Below are 21,801 nucleotides of genomic sequence, written 5' to 3' on the forward strand. Positions count from 1 at the left end.
AACTGCTGAGCCATTTCCCTAGTCCCTAGACATATTTTTATATATTGATCAAGGTCAGGTTTCTAGCTTTGTACCCTACAGACATTTCACACTGAACATTCTCAGATATTCCAAAAAGTTTAGGCAGCCTATCAATAAAATAACATCTTCTTTCTCATTGTAAAAATATTATCATTTCAAGATGGACTAAAAAACCAATTTGAATAATAAATCTTATTTGCAAATGAAAAGTATATACTGTTATGTTTTCTAATGTGATTGTTTATATTAATAGTAAACAGTTGTCCCATTTTCAGAAAAAAATGAATTCCAGAGAATTCTGGCTAGAGTCGGTTGATGCTGAGCCTGGTGACCTCAGTTCAGTGTCTGTGAGACCCATATTAATCCTACAAACCTTTCTCTTATATTGATACTTGAACTGTGGCATGTGCATAGTCACAGTCCAGCACATCCAAAAAAATTTTTTGAACCCAAATAAGGTCAAATTATATCAACTGCAACAAAGCACACCATGGGTTTCATCTCTAGAACTCACACAGTGTAGGCAAACAACAGACAACAATGAGCATTTCTCTCACTGCCACATATACAGCATGGCCCAGGAGCATAAACAAACAGTTCAAACATTTGTAATTTTTTTTGTTTTTTTAATTATTTTATTTATTTTCTATGTATACATTGTTCTGCCTGGAGGAATGCCTGCATGGACAGAAGAGGGCAGCACATCTCAGTACCGATGTTTAAGAGCCTTTATGAGGAACTGCTTATCTTAGCTTCTATTAGAGACTACTTGCTTCTGTGAAGACCCAACTTCAGCTGCCTGATGGGAAAAAGTGGTCAGTCCTTCTGATACTCATGGACACTGGCAGCTCAAGTCATTTCTCCCGCATTTGGATTGAAGAGCAAATTAAGGGTAAAGTTATGTGACTCTGGGTCTCTATATGTTGATTCTGATTTTTGCCAGAAAATCAACACAACAATGTAATCCTTTATTAAATATTAAATACAGACAAGTGATGGACCTTCATCAGCAAAATGCCTCCAGAATTTTCCAGCTGGAAGGGGCCAGACACACTTTCCAAGGGTTTATATAAAAAATTAATTAGGTCATGATGTGTTCCCATTAGGCCTGCTTATTTCCACAGAACTACAAATCCCAACATTCCAGGGACTAACCTGGTTCCTGCGGCTGTTAGCCTTACAAGTTAATTTTGGGAATTATATACACAACAACTCCACCTTAATTTCAGGAGGAAGAAGGAGAAATGCCTACTGAGTGCTGTGAGGGGAGCTCAGGAAAGCTCAGAAGTAACAACCAACATGTTGAGCACAGGGCCACTGCCCACAATAGGGAAGAGCAGGCAGCTTGAGACCTGGACATGGTGTGGGTCCTCCCTGGGTCTAGGTGGTAATTAGAAGACAGATGTGTTCTCTAATGATTTCCCAATGAGGTTTTGTTTTGTTTTGTTTGTTTGTTTGTTTTACATCTGGTCATTCCCTGGAATTGATGGTGAGCTCTGCAGGGCTGCATATGCACAGGGCATTTGGAGCAGGTGGTTTTGTAGAAAATGCCTTGGTAGGAGGCAAAATTTAGAGAGCAAGACCCCTAGTTTCTCTTACTATCTTCTACAAGTTCTATTTTGTTTTGTTTCCTTTCCCCCCCCCCACCCCCCCAGACAGGGTTTCTCTGTATAGCCCTAGCTGTCCTGGAACTCACTTTGTAGACCAAGCTGGCCTCAAACTCAGAAATCCACCTGCCTCTGCCTCCCAAGTGCTGAAATTAAAAATGTGCACCACCACCACCAGGCTATCTTGTACAAGTTCTCCTCTTAGCATTTAACATTTAGGAGTAAAATCCCTTTGTAGTTAACTTGGTGCAGGTTGTAAAAGGTATCTATTGCTTTGGGTAACACTCAAATAATAAGTGTGAGATTCAGGAGTACAATAGATAGTAAAGGATTTAAAGATACTTAGATAATAGTGAAACTAAATAGAAAGTAGTAGAGGAAGGAGCACCTCTACAAGATAAGTACTATGCTAATCAGGCCTGCAAGAGATTACAATGGTGAAAAGCACATTATTTACGAGAATTGTCCCAAATTTTGACTCCAATACACAACAAATGAGACAGCCCTGATTTACATCCAATCACTAGGCCATTACCATATCAAAGACCAGGCCTCTAAAGAGCTACTCAAGCAGTACAGGGCAATTCCCAACATTAGGCCTGCTGTGCCATAATGGTTCAATTTTCTTCTTGAGAAAATCAGTCAGCCACAAGAACAAAAGTACACTTTTATCAACTCTTTCCAAAAAAAAAAAAAAAAAAAAAAAAAAAAATCACCCTACTGTTGAGAGCTAGCCTGATCAAACAAGGCTTTACATGGGGCCATCACATTTGGAGAATATCATAGCTCATTCTTAACCCAGGAACATGCTTGGCAGAGCCAGTAACAGGCTGAGGCCTAGGCCTTGGGGACACTCACTAAGGACCCAAAGTATTGACAATAAAATAAAGTTCTGTTACAGAATATTTGATCATATAAGGAAACCAGAGATTGTGTTCTAGTGTGGTTCAGCCCTTAGCACATGCCTTCAATTCTACTGCCCAAATTGTAGATTTGCCCTTCGTATACAAGGAATGCCAAGTTAGTTTGTAAAAGGAAGCATCCATGCTTGAAAGTGATGTTTAATTTAGTGGCATATAAAGTGAGAATCAGAGAGAGATTTTAAAGAATTGGATATGGTCAACTCTGCTAAAAAGATACAGGAAAGGAAAGTTACTTCATAAAGTACAGTGCAGAGAAAGGGCCAAGTTCCCAGGAGAAGTTTACATAGACAGGTTGAAGTGAGGACGAGCTAGACACAGGTGAAGACAGAACAAGCCAGAGAATGATAAGGAGATAGAAGATTGCAACTTATTGCTAGAGTTAGTATGAGGCCAAGCAGAGCAATGGAAGAGAAGCTGATAGAAGCCAGATTGAATGCCATCATGGAGAGAAGTTTGAGCCTGAACAGCTGAGTTGAATCAGTCAGGTAGAATAACCTGCTGTTTTAGGGCAATGGTGTCAGTAAGAAATGAATCTAGCAATATCTGTACTATGTAAATATTTCATCTGCCTAAGTGTCTAGACTTGCAGTCTCCAGTACATATTTAAAATGTTCAAAGCAAAACCTGGATCCTGGCCCTAACAGAGATTTAAGGGGGACAGCACATGTTGAATAAAAAAATTATGCTAGGCTGACCACTTTGATAATTGGCCTGGGATGAAGTCAGTAAAGCATTTTTTTATTTACACTTGTGTGTGAATTGATTTCTCTCTGTGAAAGCATATTAATTCTAGGACAGCTCCATCTTCAGCCTTTTACAAGAAGAAACATTCACAAAAAATGTTTCTAATACAAATTGTGGGAGCATCCAAGAAGCCTCTCACACTCAAGCTCTATAGGACTGTGTATCGGTTTCCCTCCAACCCCCAACTCCTACAGCTCCATGTTTCCATTCATTCTTCTACCTCTCTGGACTCTCTTCTCTGCCACCCATAACTGATCCTGCTCTCCTTTTCCCTGCTCCTCCTGCCTTCCATCTTGGTCCCTCCCTCCCTTTGCCTCTATTGATAACTTAGTCACTGAAGAAATAAAAGTAGTTCAATTTTTTTTAAAATAACTTTTTTAGATTATAATTAAATCATTTTAATCCTTTCTATCTTTCTTTCTTTCTTTCTTTCTTTCCTTTTTTCTTACTTTTAGTAATCATCCCATTTGTTTACATCTCCAATGATATCCTACTTCGCAGTTACCCGCTTCACCAAAGTCTCATCCCATGATATCCCACTTCCCAGTTACCCCTCCACCAACCCCCATCCCACATCAACCCTCTCCACTCCTCTTTGCATGTATGTGAGTGTTCCCCTTCCCACTCACACTCTCCCACCCCACCGCTCCAGCATTCCCTCTCTGCTGGGTCATCAAACCTCCATGGAACCAAGTCCCCCCCTTGCTGTCAGATCCTCTGCTACATATATATCTGGAGCAATGGATCCCTCCAGGTACACTTTTTGGTTGGTAGTCTAGACTCTGGGAGAACTGGGTCATCAGGCCAGCCTATGTTGTTCATCCATTGTGGATCCAATCCCTCTCTGCCCCTCCAGTCCTTCCTCTAACTCCCTCACCAGGTTCCCTGAGCTCAATCTGATGGTTGGCTCCAAGAGTACACCTCTTCATTGGTCAGTTTCTGGCTGGACCTACCAAGGAAACACCACACTAGGTTCCTGTCAGCAAGTGCCTCTTGACCAAGGCAAGAGTGTTGGGTTTGTGTTCTGTAGACATGATGGATCCTCAGGTGTGGCAGTCCCAGGTTGGCTCAATCCTCTCTACTGTTAAATCTTAAACCCTGAGACAAAGGGCCAAGTTGCCACATTCTCCCAACATCCTCTATCTCTACCTGTTATAGGATATTGATGTCCTTCACAGACCTGTAGCCCAGGAGTTGGGAAAATGTCCTCCCAGCAGACTTTCCTCATGTGGTGCAACCATTTTGTCTACCTGGTCTTTTTTATTGATCATTTAATCTCCTAGACTCTTGGACTGATTCTACCTCCCTGTCCTCATGAAGCTCAAGGTCATGGCCATGGTGGACTGTCCCTGTGTTTGTCTATACTCTATCTTTTATCGATAAAAAACATTCCACTTCACCATACTTAAGAGGAACCATATCATTTCCTTTTTACTTCATTATTTCATTCACCTCCCATTACTTGCACAGTGCTGTCAGCTTCATGGCCACTTTTTGCTTTAGTTGTTCTTACCATTTGACATTGACTGAAGGTTGCCTGCAGGACTTCCCAGTTATGACGTAGAGATTGCTACAGTAGGTATTGAGTGTGTAATAGCATGTGCACACTAAGGATATGCTTTAGAAGAGGAATCTGAAGTGCCCTGGGAAAATAGAAAATTCTCCTAAAATACACATTTCCCTTGAGCTCTGTCTACCTCTAGGTTGGTAGAACAGAACTAGGAATACCCGAGCTGTCTAAATCATTTGATCTCTCATTCTCCCAATTAGAGGAACTGTTGCTGTCCTATGGCCCAACTTCATGAAGCTAATGAGTGACTCTGGGCAGGACTAGCAATGAGGAGCAGTACCCAGTGTGAGGTTGCTTCAATATTCTTTCTAGAAAAACTCTGATACAGCTGTAGAAAACCTGGAGGAAGTCTTCAAGACATGCCATGATGACTTTGGGAGCCAATGTTCACAGGCAAGAAGAAGCAGGCCTGCTGAGCGATGAGAATCTGATCTGTTGGGACTGAGACCAACTATGGATAGATTGTGAACCAGTTGGTCCATTTTGCTTTTTAGACTCCATTTTAGGCTTTTGTCCTCAGAGTGACTCACCATCTCCTTGAGTTCCACAAAAAACCATGAGATATTCCTGGCAGTTGGAAAATGGACATAATAGCTGGGGCCAACTGAAAATTATGGGATGGGCTCAGGAAACATGAGGCTTTGCAGAGTCGTGATGTTCCTTTTGAATGGGTGGTCCCTCCTTTTCCTTAGACCAGGTAGCATAAACCAATAAGCTTAAAGGTCAACATTCCTTTACCCTCTTATGCAACCATGTAATGGGAAGGCTTGGAAATCCCCCACTAATGTGTTGTTGTTGTTTTTTTCCCCATTATAAACCCCATTACCCTAGACCTCAGTTCCACTCTCCTATCCTGTTGCATCAGGAAGGGTTGTGGCCCAAGCTCGAGCTTGAATAAAAAGTCTCCTGTGCTTGCAGCAGCGTTGTGGTACTGGTATCTGGTGGTGTCTTTGGGGGCGTCCCATGATCTGGGCACAGTTGCATGTTGAGCCTTTTATAAAACTGTTTCTGAGACAAGCTGTCTTGACTCAGATCACCTTGATGCCAGTCTGTTGTTCCCCAAGGCAATAACTTTGTTTTTCTCATGATTAAACTTCCCAGTTTCTTTAGTTATAGGGCGATATGACAACAGAGTTTTAATACTGCACATTTGAATTATGTAGTTTTTGCTTGCAGCTCTGACCAAGACCGTTAGGAGTAGTGGTAAGAAAGCACAGAATCAAAGACACAGACTCTGGTGTCAAGCAAGTGGCAAAAGCAGACTCATATATTGCAGTAACTGGGCAAACCTTTATACAGATCCCCAGCATCTCATTGGTTCTCAAGTAGCCAGATGTGGGACTGTCTGTTTTTCATTTGCTTGCTCCATTGCATGGTTCACCATCAGGGGTCTTTAGCTTGCTAGCATATACTTGGTTGGCTCAGGGTGGAAGGTTGAGGCAGGGTCTGCTTGGCTACATTCTTCCTATGTTTGCACTCTTTTGTTTAATTTTGATAGCAGGAGTCAAACTACTTTGCTCTGGCCCCACCTCAGGTGGCCTCCCATATAACTGACCATGTCTGTCTTACATTGACCTGCCAAGCATGTTCTTACTCTTCATTGACTACCAGCCCTGAACAGACAGCTGTCCCAGAAGGCATATGAGAGTGTAAGAAGGGAGGCTAAAGAGAACACTAAAAATTTTCTATGAGACAAGTTCTAATCATCTTTCTGGGCAGGCCATAAGTGGTTGAAGCACAGATGTGTTGATAGAGCATTGCCAAGAGATGTGCTGTATAAGACACTTAAGCAGCATAATTATTATTGCTATTATTGCTATCATCGTCATCATCATCATCATTATTATACATATAATTATAGCATGAGATACTATCTAGGAAGAGCTAAAAAACCTTTATATGTTGTTCTAAACCTTTATCATGAACACCATATCAACAGCAAGAACAGGTACCCTTGTCTCATTGAGCTAGGATATATACTTTCTCCGAGTAGGAACAAATAGTTTAAAAGTACATTGGCTCAGGTTCCCTTAGGATAATGGAACACTTTGCTCATGAGTCTGAGAGATATTTTGCACTTGATAGGGTGTAAGGAAAATAGCATGAATACAGGGATCACAGGCAAGTAGAGACTTATCTCTAACAAGTGCCACCTCCTCAGCCAAAAGGCCTAAGGGAGAGGAGACTTCATCTCTCTCTTCCTTTTCCCTGGCTGGCTGAATGTCCCATATCGGCATCCATCCAGGTGTTGTGGATTCCTGTGAAAAACACAATCATATCCTTGCCCCTGTGTCAGCAAGGGGGCAGGTGCCTGCCATTATGATATTAGGGGATCTTGCTACTATACCAATGAAAAATGGGCATTCCTGGGTAGGAAAGCCCAATGTTTATAGGCAGGGCTTAATCCCTGATCATCAAAGCTGAGAAAGTTTAGGTGAATCAAGGACTCTACAGGGTCAGGTGAGGGTCACATTTGGATTCAGGAGAAGGAGGCCCTGTGTGGCCAGCAGTCCTTAGAATTGGGGATGATCTCCCTTTTAAGCCTTTGCTTGAGCCCTGTGTGTCTCAGGAGGCAGCTTCAAGGCAGGGGATTATTGGAGCCCAACCAGAGAAGGCTGCATATATGACAGAGGCTTGTAAGTGTGGGAGAGGTAGGGCAGTAGTGTCTCTGGCACAATGTTCATGCTATGAGTACTTGGGAGCAGGGAGGCTTACACTTAGCACCAGGCATTCAGACTCCTCCTCATCACCATCAGAGGAGCCAAGGCCAAGAGGCCTGAAGGAGCAGCAGTTATGGACATGTTCACACTCCCCTGTACCTGACAATATTTATTGTGAGTGGTAGTAATGTCCTCTGGAGAAAAAGATTTTAGACTGCTGATAATGTCAAGCCAAATCAGAACAAAAGTGGTAGGGGGAACTATTGCAGAATTCACCATGAATTTGGGGGCCTGAAAGACAACCTTTATCCATATATCAGGTTCCCAAATATTCTCAGAGAGATGCATGGGGCTGGAACTGCTACCTCATTCCAGAATGTTTCCAGATCTGAGAACATGACATTTATGGCCCTGTGGACAAGAAGGAACCTAAGGAATACTATCTGGGGCTTCATGCAGTGGGAGGGGAGGCAACTGAATGCAAATTGAGACACAGATTTAAATTAACAAGTATGGGGAAAATTGAAGAAGGAGGAAAGTATGTGTTGGACTCTGGTGTCTTATGCTTAGTGGTGGACTTCTGTGGTTGTTAGGCCACTGCTGTATGACCACATGGTGGCTCCAGTGGAGGAAGGTCATGGATCAGGGGATGGCATTCCTAGGTTCTACATCCTGAATGGTAGGTCCTTACATAGGAATGGATCGTGTACTCTGGTGATTTCATGTGAACCTTCTCCCCATCTCAATTGTGCACATAAAGGCTACAGCCACTGATTAGACAGTGGAAGGGAAAGGTGGGTCTGGAGCATTTAGAGAGAAAGAAGAGAGGAAGGAGGAGTGGCAGGCAAGGAGGCAGAAAAGACAGAGGAAGGGAAAAGAAAGGAGGTGGAAGGAAGATGGAGAAGAACCACATGGCCTGGAGAAGCTGCAAGTAGTAAGGGATCTGATAGCTGGGGAACAGAGTAGTGTAGTGGTAAATCTGCACGATCAAGGCATGCAGCTTATAAATATTGTAACTGAGTTGTGTGTTCTGTGCACAGGATTCTTGTGGTTGGAGATTTACTCCAACAAACTTGTCAACAACATATTGTTTAGAACCCTTCTAACCTGAGTTAAAAGTCCACTGCCCATAAACCATTACCAAATACACAGCTGGGGCAGTAATATAAGTCCACAGCAGCCTGTGTATGGAAAACTGACTGGGTCTGAAGAGCCCACAGAGAGTTGTAGATAAGCTCCCCCGCTAGCCTCAGGCAGGCAGGTAGAGCCAGGGGCAGCACCCCAGCTTGAATCTGGACTTGGCAAGCACCATGGAGGATTCCCAAGGATGGACAGGGGTCCCTGGAGCACAAACTGCATGGAAGGTAGTTTTCTGGTAGACACAGTGAGCTGATGGGGCATCTAAGCCTGAAAGAGCATTTCTTTGCTCACTCCCTGTAACACCCTGGTCTACACAGGACTTGGAACAGTCAGAACTGCTCTCCTGACTGCTTGTACTGCAGGCTGCCTGACATCAGCACAGAATAACATGCTCCTAGCTGCAACCCAAACAAAAGACAGAGAGCTGGTTCAGAAGCACAGAAGTTACTGGCCTTTATACACTCAGCCCCTTCTTGTTTAAAAAACAATCTATACAATTCCAAAAACTGGACTGAGTGTGGGGACCGCAATAGGGAAGTTAGGGAAAGGACTTTAGGAGCTGAAGGGGTTTGCAACTTCATAGGAAGAACAAAAATATCAACCAAACAGAACCCCCAAGGGTTGAAGGGACTAAACCACCAACCAAAGAGTATAGAGAGGGATCTCATGGCTCCAGTTGGTATGGAGCAGAGGATTGCCTTATCTGGCATAACTAAGAGGGGAGCCCCTTAATGCTGTGGAAGCTTGATGACCCAGGATAGGGGAACACTATGGCATTTAAACAGAAGTGGGTAGGCAGGTGGAGAAGCACACTCATGGAGGTAAGAGATGGGGGGGGGGGAGGATAGTGGACTTGTGGAGGGGAAATTTGGAAAGGGGATAACGTAACTGAATAAAATAAAATAACCAAAATAAATAAATAAATAAATAAATAAATAAATAAATAAATAAAATAAAATAAAATAAAAAAAGAGGAATGCAGTGTCCTGACTCGAACAGTAGAGGGAGACAAAGGTACATACATACGTGTGTGTGTGTGTGTGTGTGTGTGTGTGTGTGTGTGTGTGTGTGTGTATGAAACACAAATACAATAAGTACAATAAATATCTTTTGGGGTTTATGGAATGATATTTTGAAAGGTTCGACAGTGATGGATTTAAAGGAAATACATATCTTGCTATTTAGTGCTACTGCAATAACCTCTTGGTTTACTATGTATTCTCAAAAAACAGGACCCTATATAAAAATTATGTGCCTTAGAAAAGAAATTAGAGGAAGAACTAGAGAAGTTCATAGATGAGACTGAGCAACTCTAGACCAAACTAGAGGTTCATTTACTAAAACTAGTAAATCAAACTGAGGTAGATGCTTCAGTAAAATACTACAATATATAAAGGACCTAAAATTATGGAAGCAAGGCCTAGAACAGAAGATACAGGAATTTATAGAGCAGTATAAAAAATAGAGAAAGTTAAGACTTCTTAACATGGCCTAGAGGAAACACTAGAATTGAAGACTCAGGATATTATAGTTCAGAATAAGAAACAGAACAGAACAAAAGATACAGTAATTCACAGATCAAACTAAGAAGCAAAAAGAAAATAATGAGGATTGGACGCACGACTTAGAGAATAACCTTTTAAAATTAATCAATCAAAATGAAACAGACAGCAGAATATCAGATTTACAATATTAAGAAAAATTTAAAATGTGGTTGCTGAACCTTGAACAAAGAATACAGAAACTCAGAATGAGGAGAAGGGACGAAAGGAGAGATAAGAAGCACAGACACAGACCTTAAGGGAGGAATTTAAAATTTGAATTAAGAAAAATACTTAGGTAGACACAAAAGATAAAGGAAGCCAATCAAAGGTTATTAGAAATCAAACTTACAAATGTCAGGTTAGTACAAAACAAAAACATCTAGACTATGATCATCAACAGGTTATCAGTAATTAAAATGGCAGTCCATGGATGTGTTAGACCAGACAAAATTTAAGGAAAGTGTCAGTAATTTTGGAATGCATTTGCCATTTTTAAAAACAAATCCTTACTTTTTGGGCTATTAATAATACTATAATCCCCCAAGACTGGAAGGATGTGGTAAAAGCAATACTAGAGCCTGCATCACATTTACAATGTTTCTCATAGTGGAGAGAAGAGGTGAAACCTAGAAATCCATTTTCTTCTGTGTACTACCTAGCACAGCAAGGCATACTCCTTTAGGGTAGATGAAACTCTGGAGTGTTTTTTCAGGACTGAGATTGGATTGGCTTTCCAGGTTCTCCTTGTGGGATTGGGGACACCTATAATTGGGTGTTCAGCATCCTCTGAGTTAACGAGGTAAGAGAGGAAATAAGTCACTGGGAAGATTAAGCTAGGCATAGTCATCCACACCTATAAATAAGTATGGAATCAGAGGTGACTGGATATCTGTAAACTTAAGGCAGGTCTGGACTACATAGAAGTCTAAGCACAACCTCCCTTTAGTGCTTCAGAATTGAGGTTGAAGATATGTGATATAACCTGGTTTATGTATTTATTTCTTTATATATTTAGAGACAGATTCTCACTCTGGTTTCTTATGTGATCTGGAACTCTCTATTGATATCAGGTTGAACTTGAACTCACAGCAATTTACTCTACCTCCCCAGAGCTGAATGAGGATGGACAACACAATGCCTGCCTACTTCTGATAGGATTTTTCAAGCAGCCCTGGTCAACTTCAGTCTCAGGATCTCTCAGGGGTCAATCATGAACTTCTTCTGATCCTGCTGCCTCACTTTCCTAAGTGCTAGGTTTATAATCTTACGATGTCACATGGGGTTTTATGCAATGCAAGAGATTGAGCTCACGGCTTGCTACAGTCTACATAAGTATTACAGAGAACTCTTTCCACAGTCTGGACCCTAAAGCTGCATCATTTTCTCTTTTACATGTATGGATGCCTCCAATTACACAGTGATTTTGTGAAAGAAATTAAGTCTCTGTATGCTTTATATTTAATCAGAGTCTCACAGGGACAGGAATCAGATGAGCCTAGGAAATTCTGACCCACTACCTGAGACTATAAAATGGTGCACTCCACACATAGTGGCCCAGAGGTCTTGTCTGGTCATTTGGAAATGAGGCTGGGAGCCTTCCAGCCTGCAGTGTTTGAAAGACACAGAGCAGTGGTCTATGGCTTTAAAGACTGATGGTCTCCAGATTTTCTAACTCTCTTGTTAGAGTTATTTACTGAATGCTGATGATAACTACTAAAACATCCTAAAAACTTTTTTTTTCATTCTTAGGTTTGAAAGGTACTAGCTTAGACGATTAACACCTGTAGCCTAACCATAGTGGAACAAGCAATTTAGCCCTCCTCCACACAAGCATGTTCTACCAATCTTCATGTTTTCACTGAAATTCGGTGCACAACTGAAATGCAGGTTTTCTTATGATAAGATTATAAACAACTTGTTTCAGTGGGAATGAACCATTTTTGTAAAATAGAAAAAGCAGTGCTGGATATGTAATTTAAGGGGAAAAGCAGTGTTTAAAAGCATCCAGAATTAGAATAAAAATAAATTTTAAAATTAGAATAGTGGAAATTATTAAATATTTCCTGAGAAATATAACAGAAGATATCAATGGAAAGACAATGAGACATTTTACAAGCTTGTGCAGACATTAAACAAATTTTATCAAAGTCATTCTGGAAATGGAAAAATGGACAAAAAGTGAGTAGTGCTTGAAGAATCCTCCACGTCTTTCGGTCAAAAAATATCTAGAAACATGAAATTTCCTAATGTTTGCCTGTACTACAATTATGACAAAAATCATTTATAACTGTAATAAGGGCACAACGAAATAAAAAAAAAAGAATGGTGACATCAACACTGATATTCCCAGTTCAGTAAATTGTAACTTCCCTAATATTAATTCTTACACAAAAAACTTGCTTTCCTATGTTAAAAAGCCCCAAGGAGTAGGAGAAAATTTCTGATACAGATGAGGAAAGGGAAATATTGAAGGGCAAATGTGTTCTCAACTTTGATAGAGATGTGTCTAAAATTTTGAACTGCTGCTCTTCCATAGACAATCTATAGAATGATGTACTGTAATGTTCTTATTTATGAAGGCTCTCACCTTCATAAATTTTCTGTGTTTTTTTTTTTCTGAGAATTTACCAGCAAAGGAAAGAATTACTACCAGTACTACTTTAGAAAATTCTTGTGTGCAATTGGGATTGTATAAAATCTTTTAAGGTCCTCTATTATGAAATTTGATTCCTAGAAACCTCATGGTAGTACACAATGGATTTTTAAACCCAGTTCTTTAAACACCAATGATTTCTGCTGAACACTACTTGCAGAAAGAATACATAGCACATATGCATAATTTCAGGCAAATATAACCACCATACATTATACAAAAAGATGTTAACTGTAACAAAATATACTTTCTAAAATAGTCATAGACTTCCTTGTGTTTATATCTATCTGAGAATGCATGACATAATCACCCTAAAAGCAGCAAACATTTACAGAATATAACATATACATTTGATGTCTAGATACAGTAATGTACCTTTATAAAGTTAGCATTGACATCAAAGAGAATCAGAGTGTCAAACAGCAGATGCTCAAGTTATGATGAGGAAAAAATATAGTTTCAATTCTACAGTGTCTAACTACCTCAAATATGAATGCTAATTCAATCCCGTGTGAAACTGGGTCTCACATGACTATATTGTAACATATCTATGTGATATTCTAAGGCCTAGGTAAAAAGCTACAAACTTTCTATAACAAACAGATAAAATATAAAATGCAGAATTAATGGACAGACTGCAACATCAGGACAAACACTAGACATTCCAAATGACATATAGAATCAAATACTTAGGGAAATTATTTTATGAAGTATATCACAACCAAGAAGTAGAAAAATCACTATTATAGAGCATTAAATTATTTGAAATTACATAAAAGCCGGCACAAGCAATACACATAATAAAATTTTATAAATTCCATATGGTCTTTCACAAATGAATGCTGAGTTATGTATTTCTAAAGAAATGGCATATGGCAAAATGCATTTTGATGAAGAAAAATACTTTTCTTTGATCAAGCCATGTTTTAAATTGCAGGATAATAATGATAATGCTTCATAAATATGGAATACATTATTCCTCAAGGGATTGACTTTATTGAAAATTTAAATCATGTAATTTAATTTTATTTTATTTGGAACATGACCTCATTTGTGCATCAGAATGGTAGCTTGCATAGATACGTTTTACCTATAATTCTTCCTTTGTTTTTGAAAAACTACACAAGTTATGTATTATGTATATTACAAATAAGCATCAAAAATATAAACCTAAGGTGGAAAAAATGTCTAAGAGGTAAATGCACTTGCTGTGACTTCAGTCTCATGTGTTTGGTGCTGAGCCCAGGAATCTAGGGGCATAATGTATCATTCAGTGTATATAAAAACATGCAGATGAACATGTACATACTTAAAGAAAAAGCTCAAGTCCAAGAGGATCAAGAATCTGCACATAAAACTAGATACACTGAACCTTATAGAGGAGAAAGTGGGGACGAATCTTGAACACATGGGCACAGGGGAAAAGTTCCTGAACAGAACACCAATGGCTTATGCTCTAAGATCAAGAATCAACAAATGGTACCTCATAAAACTGCAAAGCTTCTATAAGGCAAAGGACACAGTCAATAGGACAAAACAGCAACCAACAACTTGGGAAAAGATCCTTACTAACCCTACATCCAATAGAGGGCTAATATCCAATGTAGACAAAGAACTCAAGAAGTTAGTCTCCAGAGAGTCAAACAAACCTATTAAAAATGGGGTACAGGGGTAAACAGGGAATTGTCAACTGAGGAAACTTGAATGGTCTTAAAGCACCTAAAGAAATGCTCAGTATCCTTACTTATGAGGGAAATGCAAATCAAAACAACATTGAAATTCCACTTTATACCAGTCAGAATGGCTAAGATGAAAAACTCAGGGGACAACAGATGTTGGAGAGGATGTGGGGAAAAAGGAACACTTCTCCATTGTTGGTAGGATTGCAGGCTGGTAAAACCATTCTGGAAATCAGTTTGTCACTACTAAGGACAAAAAGAAGTGTATACCAAAAGGAGCATGCAATGGTTGTCTCCAGAGGGGCCCTGCCAGAGACTTACAAATACAGAGGCAGATGTTAGCAACCAACTATTGGACTGGACATGGGGTCCCAAATGGAAGAGCTGGAGGGTGGTCCAGAAGAGCTGAAGGGACTTACAGCCCCATGTGAAGAACAATGATTTTGGCCACCCAGTCACCCCAAGACTCCAAGGGACTGAACCATCAACCAAGGGGCACACAATGTTCCAGTCAAAACTGGGGCAGAGGAAGGCCTGGTTGGGTATCAGTGGGAGGAATGGTCCTTGATCAGGTAAAGGTTTAACAGAGACTCCAACAAAGAGAAACTGAGGCCGGGAGGTGGGAGTGTGTCAGGTGCAGGGGCATATATGTGGAGGCAGGGGGAGGTAGGAGGGGTTAGAGGTCTTTGGGAAGGGGGGAAATTGGGAAAGCTTTTACCATGGCAATGTAAATGAAGGTGATATTCAATAAAAATGGAAAAATAATAAAAACATGCAGATGAACAGTTACATACTTAAAGAAAAAGTATTTTTTAAAAAATACAAATATCATCATAACCCTCCAGTTTTTCCCTATGTAACACATGATCTCAGGTAAGAGAAAACATAGAATAGATGAACCATTCTTCCATCTAAAGAAAAGAAGAAAATAAAATTGGAAAAAATTCCATTAAAATGGTACCAATAAACAAGATGGAGTAGCCATTCTAATATCAAATAAAATTTACTTTCAACCAAAAGTTATCAAAAAGATGAGGAAGGACAATACTTCATACTCACCAAAGGAAAAATCTACCAAGATTAACTCTTAATTTTGAACATGAATACTCTAAGTGCAAGGGCACTCAGAATTCTAAAAGGAACATTGCTAAAGCTGAAACTGTGCACTAAACCTCAAACAATAATAGGAGGAGACTTCAACACCCCACTCTCGCCAATGGACAGATCATGGAAACAAACGAGAGACACAGTGAAACAAACAGAAGTTATGCATCAAATGTATTTAACCAATTACTATAGAACATTTCATCCTATAAAAAAAAAAATACATTCTTCTCAGCACCTCATGGTACCTTCTCCAAAACTGACCATATAGTTAGTCACAAAACAAGCCTCAAATAATATAAGATTGAAACAAATCCTAAAGCATCCTATCATAACACCATGGACAAAGGTTGGTCTTCAAGAAAAACGAAAACAACAGCAAGCCAACATACACATGAAAGCTGAACAACTCTCGACTCAATTAAAAATTATTCAGGGAAAAATAAAGAAAGAAATTAAAGTCTTTTTAGAATTTAACAAAAGTGAAGGAACAACATATCAAAACTTATAGGACATGAGGAAAGCATTGCTAAGAGGAAAACTCACAACTCTGAGTGCCTCCATAAAGAAACTGGAGAGATCATATACTACCAGTTTAACCACATATCTGAAAGCTCTAGAATAAAAAGAAGCAAACACACCCAAGAGGAATAGAAGGCAAGAAATAATCAAACACAGGGATGAAATCAACCAAGAAGAACCAAAGAGAACTATACAAAGAATCAACAAAGTCAGGAACTGGTTCTTTGAGAAATCAACAATATGGATAAACCTTTAGCCAGACTAACCAGAGGGCACAGAGATAGCATCCAAGTAAAAAAAAAAAATAAACAAACTAAAAAAATACAAATGAAAATGAAAAGGGAGACATAACAACAGAAATTGAAGGAATTAAAAAAATCATGAGATTGTACAACAAAAGCTTATTCTTAACAAAACTGGAAAATCTAGATGAAATGAATAACTTTCTAGATAGATACCAGGCACCAAAATTAGATCAGGTTCAGAACAATCTAAATAGTCCCATTAGGCCTAAGGAAGTAGAAGCAGTAATTAAAAGCCTTCCAACCAAAAAGAGCCAAAGACCAGATGTTTTTAGTGTAGAATTTTTTCAGTCCTTCAAAGAAGAACTAATACCAATAATTTTCAAATTATTTCACAAAAGAGAATCAGAAGGAACACACTACCAAATTTGTTCTGTGAAGACACAGTTACGCTGATACCTAAATCACACAAGGACCCAACAAAGATAGAGAACTTCAAACCTATTGCCCTTAATGATATACATGCAAAAATACTCAATAAAATTCTAGCAAACCAAATACAAGAACACATCACAACAATTATTCACTGTGATCAAATAGGCTTCATCGTAGGAATGAAGGGGTGGTTCAATATATAGATGTCCATCAACAAAATACACTATATCAACAAACTCAAAGGAAAAATGTGATCATATCATTAGATGATAAAAAAGCCTTCAACAAAATACAACACCCCTTGATGTGAATAAATATTCAAAAGACCAGGAATTCAAGACCAGCAACAAAACATAATAAAAGCAAAATATAGCAAACCGATCGCCAACAGCAAAGTAAATGGAGAGAAACTTGAAGCAATCCCACTAAAATCAGCAACTAGGCAAGGCTGCTCACTCTCTCCCTATCTATTCAACATAGTACTCCAAGTTCAAGCCAGAGTAAGGAGGTAAAGGGATACACATTTTGGTAGAAGGTAGAATTCAAGATATCACTATTTGCAGACAGTATGATAGTAAATGTAACCGACCCAAAATTTCACCAGAGGACCCATGAAGCTGGTAAATAATGACAAATTAGCTTGATATAAAATTGACTCACACAAATCAGTAGCCTTCCTCTATTCAAAGGATAAATAAGTGGAGAAAGAAATTAGAAAAATAATACACTTCACAATAGTCGCTCTAATCAAGCAAGCATAAGATTTATTTGACAAAAACTTAAAGTCTCTGAAGAAATAATACAGATAAGACCTCAGAAGATGGAAAGATTCCCTATGCTCATGGATCAACAGGATTATATAAGGAAAAATGGCCATTTCACCCAAATCAATCCTCAGAATCAATGCAATACCCATCAAAACTCCAAGTTAATTCTTCAGAGTGTTAGAACAATTCCCAAGTTGATCTGGAATGGAAAAAAATAGGGTAGCAAAAACTAATCTCAACAATAAGAGAAGTTCAGGGGGGAAATCACCATCCCTGACTTCAAGCTCTACTACAAAACAATAATGATAAAAAAACTACATGGTATTTGTACAGAGACAGGCAGGTAGAACAATGGATTGAAGATCCAGAAACAAACCTACACACCAAAAGAAAAAGGGAACTTCTTCTATATTGAGAATTTACCACAGAATACTACATTGGGAAGTATCTCTCTTGAGACAAACCTATTTCAGGTGTAAACACATACATGATCATTTTTTTGACATAAAATGCCAAAAATAGAATACTGACATCTAAATCTGCTCACAAACACATCAATGTTATAGCAAAAGAAAGACACATATTCCTACCATCATCTGTGCCTCTAAAGAGCTAATATATTTACTATTAGGATTGAATCCCATATAATTTTATCCTTCTACAAATTGTTCCCTTCCATATATTTCTCAGTGTCATCAGTGTCCACATATTTATATATCCACATTCACAAGCTTTTGTCTATAACCCTGATCATCTCTGAAATGAGACCTTCCTTCCACAGTAATATAAAATTACACAACTCCTTCCAATGAATAAATTAGCCATCAATATGCCTTTTGAGAATCATTTATAATAGATTCTCATTATAGGTCCTCACAGAAGAAAATCCAATGAAAACTTAATGGTGTTAGATATGTGAAAGACTTAACCATTATAGTTTTATCATCCCAGAACAAAATGAAGATCATAGAAAATAAGCACTTTAGATAGCATTACCACAGAGAGGTAATACAATTTTGAATGGTTTGAATAATAAAAGGATATTTTTTCAAAGTTATGTGGAGAGCAGACTGACCTGTGGAGTTTTTACCATAGAAGCACTCATTACTCATTTTGATGTTTTTCTTCCACTATCAAATATTGTAACACTTCTTGAAATTTCACCACAGGGTTTGAAAAATATAAAGATGAAATTAAGACAACTCCATATGTACAAAACTAGATGACATAAATGCATTAAAAGAAAACGTATACAAGGAATCTTGTCAACGTTTCTTCAGACATGAGAGCATGGAGTGACAAATTTCGTGTGGAAAGGAATATATTTATAATCCGAGGGCTCTCTCTAACATCAGCCAGCACCGAGCACAAATGGAAAGCACATACATACGTGCTGTAAACACGATTACTCAGAGCTATTTCTGAGAACTTAAATTCCTGCATCTAGAGTCAAGGACAAATGGCAAGTGGCTACCTTGACTGATGCCTCCAATTGAATCAGACTCTTTTATAAGACTCCACTTCATTCTACCAGGTAGATACAGTATATACATATTTTCCTTGTGTGTCTATTGTCTTGGAGTACAAAGATTCTATCTGCCAAATATGCCTTTTGCAAAAGAAAATGTTGTCAGATTTAGTTACAATTTTATCATCATCTAAGAAGGCTTTCAATTTTTCATGAGATAAAACTTATATTTCCAACTTACCTCTCCTTTCAATATAGTCCTGTTTTCTAACTCCCATGCACACCTTTGTATGTATTGATCTGGATCCCTTGACATCCATATGAATGCACTGGAATATTATAATTGAAAGCCAGAGATGTCTTTAATTATAATTTACTTATGTAACAACTTTAAGCCAGTTTTTTCTCCACTTTTTTAATGATGTGGTAAATGTTTCTTATAATTCAAGGAATTTGTATGATGATGCATCTACATGTTACAGACCCACATGCAGAATCATAACAGGAGTGGTATATCAGGTCCCAGGACCATTAGAAATATGTTTTATGATGGTCAATCTTTGACAACCCTTGTGAAAATTATCATGACCACAGTATCAGCAACAATTCAGCACTTTTTATGTATTACATTGACCTTACATTTTTCTCATGCCAAATATTTCTCTTGGCATGCAACCATTATATGTATGGTTTCTTTCTACACCCCTGACTCAGTAGTTTAGATTGTCACTGGGAAAAAATCAGATGATCAAGTGTCATAAAAAGTCATGTAAAATTAATGAGAATTGATAAGAAAAATGATTTCCTAGGAACAAGTGAATACATAAACTTTCTATGTCATAACACCAAGACAGGCAAAAATCAAGTGTGGAAATCCAGTCCTTCAGTTTCCTTCTAATACTGTCTGATGAGTCAACAGATGGAGTACTGAATTCACAAATTTCTTTATAAAATCCCACAATGATCTTGCACAGAGAGATGTGCATAATACAGAAAGAGAGTGTGTTATAGTCACATACAAAGGTGACTTTACCTGGATCCAAAAGCAAATGAACATAGAAATATGCACAAAGAAATAACAGTCCAGTTGCTTTGAATGCTAAGCCAGAATGCCATGGTCTTGTAGTATTCCAGAGTCCCTGTATCTGAACACTACACATTGCTCTTTAGTTTAACTGCTTTAAAATATTTATGATGAATCAAATGACAATAAACTTTGACTGGAAGGCTCAAAAGTGTGGATTTGTGTGTATTCTGAATCAGGTATGTATTTGAATAAATATCAGTTCCAAGTTTTAAAGTAGAAGCCCTAGTGTTCATGATGACTTCATTGAGAAAGTATGCAAAACCATGGTTTATTCTTTGCATTCTTGAATGAGCTCTTGTTCAGTATCCATAAAATGGAAGATGTACTTTTCCCATTATACACCTACACAAAATAATTCCAGGCTAGACACCATTTCATGAATTTATTATTGAACCTAAAGCCCAGCATCTATCACTGGAGCAGGAATTTATGTTCTGTTCCTCATAGAAATGACAATACTCAGCCTCTATGTCACAGACACGAATCATAAAGTGTCATGCTTTGAAAAAATGTCCTGATTATTCCCTGAAAATTTATGCATTCCTATGCCCATGGTTTTTTACCCCCTTGATGCTTTCATCAAATGAGTTCTACATTTTATAAATTTATGAGAGGATATTTTTTCTATGCCTCTCGAAATTCTGTTGTGTATGAATTCCTGTCAGTATATTTTCTATCACTTGAACTATGGATTATCCTCTTTTTATGCACATTATGTTTATTTGAATATTTATCAAGAAAAATCCTGATAGAGTAATCACATTTTCTGTTTTCTTTGCTGTTGCCAATATTACTATTTGCAACAATAATCAACTATAATTTAGATGTGTGACATCTAAATCCCCTATTGCTTGCACTTTCAAGTGAGTGGCCTTTGCATATGAAATGCTTGCCCAGTTACCATCTCTTCATTCTCTGTCTCTTCTCTTGTTATTAATTCTTTCAGCCTATCCTTGTGTTTCATGTATGTTCTGAGGCAGGATTTGGGTGAGAACCCATGGTTTTAATAAATTGATAATTCCATGTGACTGGCACATGACAGTATGTGTTTCCATACACCCACTCCCTCCTGTTTTTAGAGCCTTGCCTTTTTCTCCACTGATGGCTTGTTACTTAGGACTCTCTGAATTGGCAGTAACTTACAGCAATTGCAATACTAACTAATAGTTAATATGTAAAATGTTAAGTTTTAAAATTTTGTGTGTATATGTGTAATCTCTGTGGGTCCATACATGTATGTGCCTATGGAGGCTAGGCACACAGTCCACTTCAGATACACTAGGGCAGGAGTTACAGGGAGCCTGGAGGTACACAGAGTAATGCTGGGGTTTGAACTCTGGTCTTCTGAAGAGCAAGGGGCACTTTAAGCACTCTTATCTTTCCAGACTCAAGAGTGAGTCCTAGGTCTGATCCCTGGAATTTAGAAAAAATATTTTTTGAGATCATTCTCTCCAAAATTACAGATCCTTATTTTAACACTTTGGGAATTCTAGACATTGTCTTTCCACTCCCCACTTTTCTGCATCATGATGTTCCTGTCTTTTAGGATCATGGAATGAACTACACACAGGAAGTTCAGGTGAATGTTTGCAGCTCTGAGAATTACATCAACTGAAGACACATTACACTTCTGGT

At 38.5% G+C, this 21,801-nt stretch overlaps 3 protein-coding genes and 1 pseudogene across 26 annotated transcripts in view; 1 reads left to right on the forward strand and 3 right to left on the reverse strand.

The window, feature by feature from the left end:
* LOC127681600 (oocyte zinc finger protein XlCOF6-like) overlaps positions 1-21,801 on the forward strand; it is a 1,434,619-nt gene that overhangs the window by 570,098 nt on the left and 842,720 nt on the right. The window lies entirely within an intron of this gene.
* Positions 1-21,801, reverse strand: part of LOC127681615 (oocyte zinc finger protein XlCOF6-like) — a 988,257-nt gene that overhangs the window by 511,560 nt on the left and 454,896 nt on the right. The window lies entirely within an intron of this gene.
* Positions 1-21,801, reverse strand: part of LOC127681617 (oocyte zinc finger protein XlCOF6-like) — a 1,149,846-nt gene that overhangs the window by 418,705 nt on the left and 709,340 nt on the right. The gene's annotated exons all lie outside the window — the stretch shown is intronic.
* Positions 1-21,801, reverse strand: part of LOC127679735 (zinc finger protein 665-like) — a 350,610-nt pseudogene that overhangs the window by 15,077 nt on the left and 313,732 nt on the right.

This window comes from Apodemus sylvaticus, chromosome 3 (assembly GCF_947179515.1).
Source record: "Apodemus sylvaticus chromosome 3, mApoSyl1.1, whole genome shotgun sequence".
NCBI lineage: Eukaryota > Metazoa > Chordata > Mammalia > Rodentia > Muridae > Apodemus > Apodemus sylvaticus.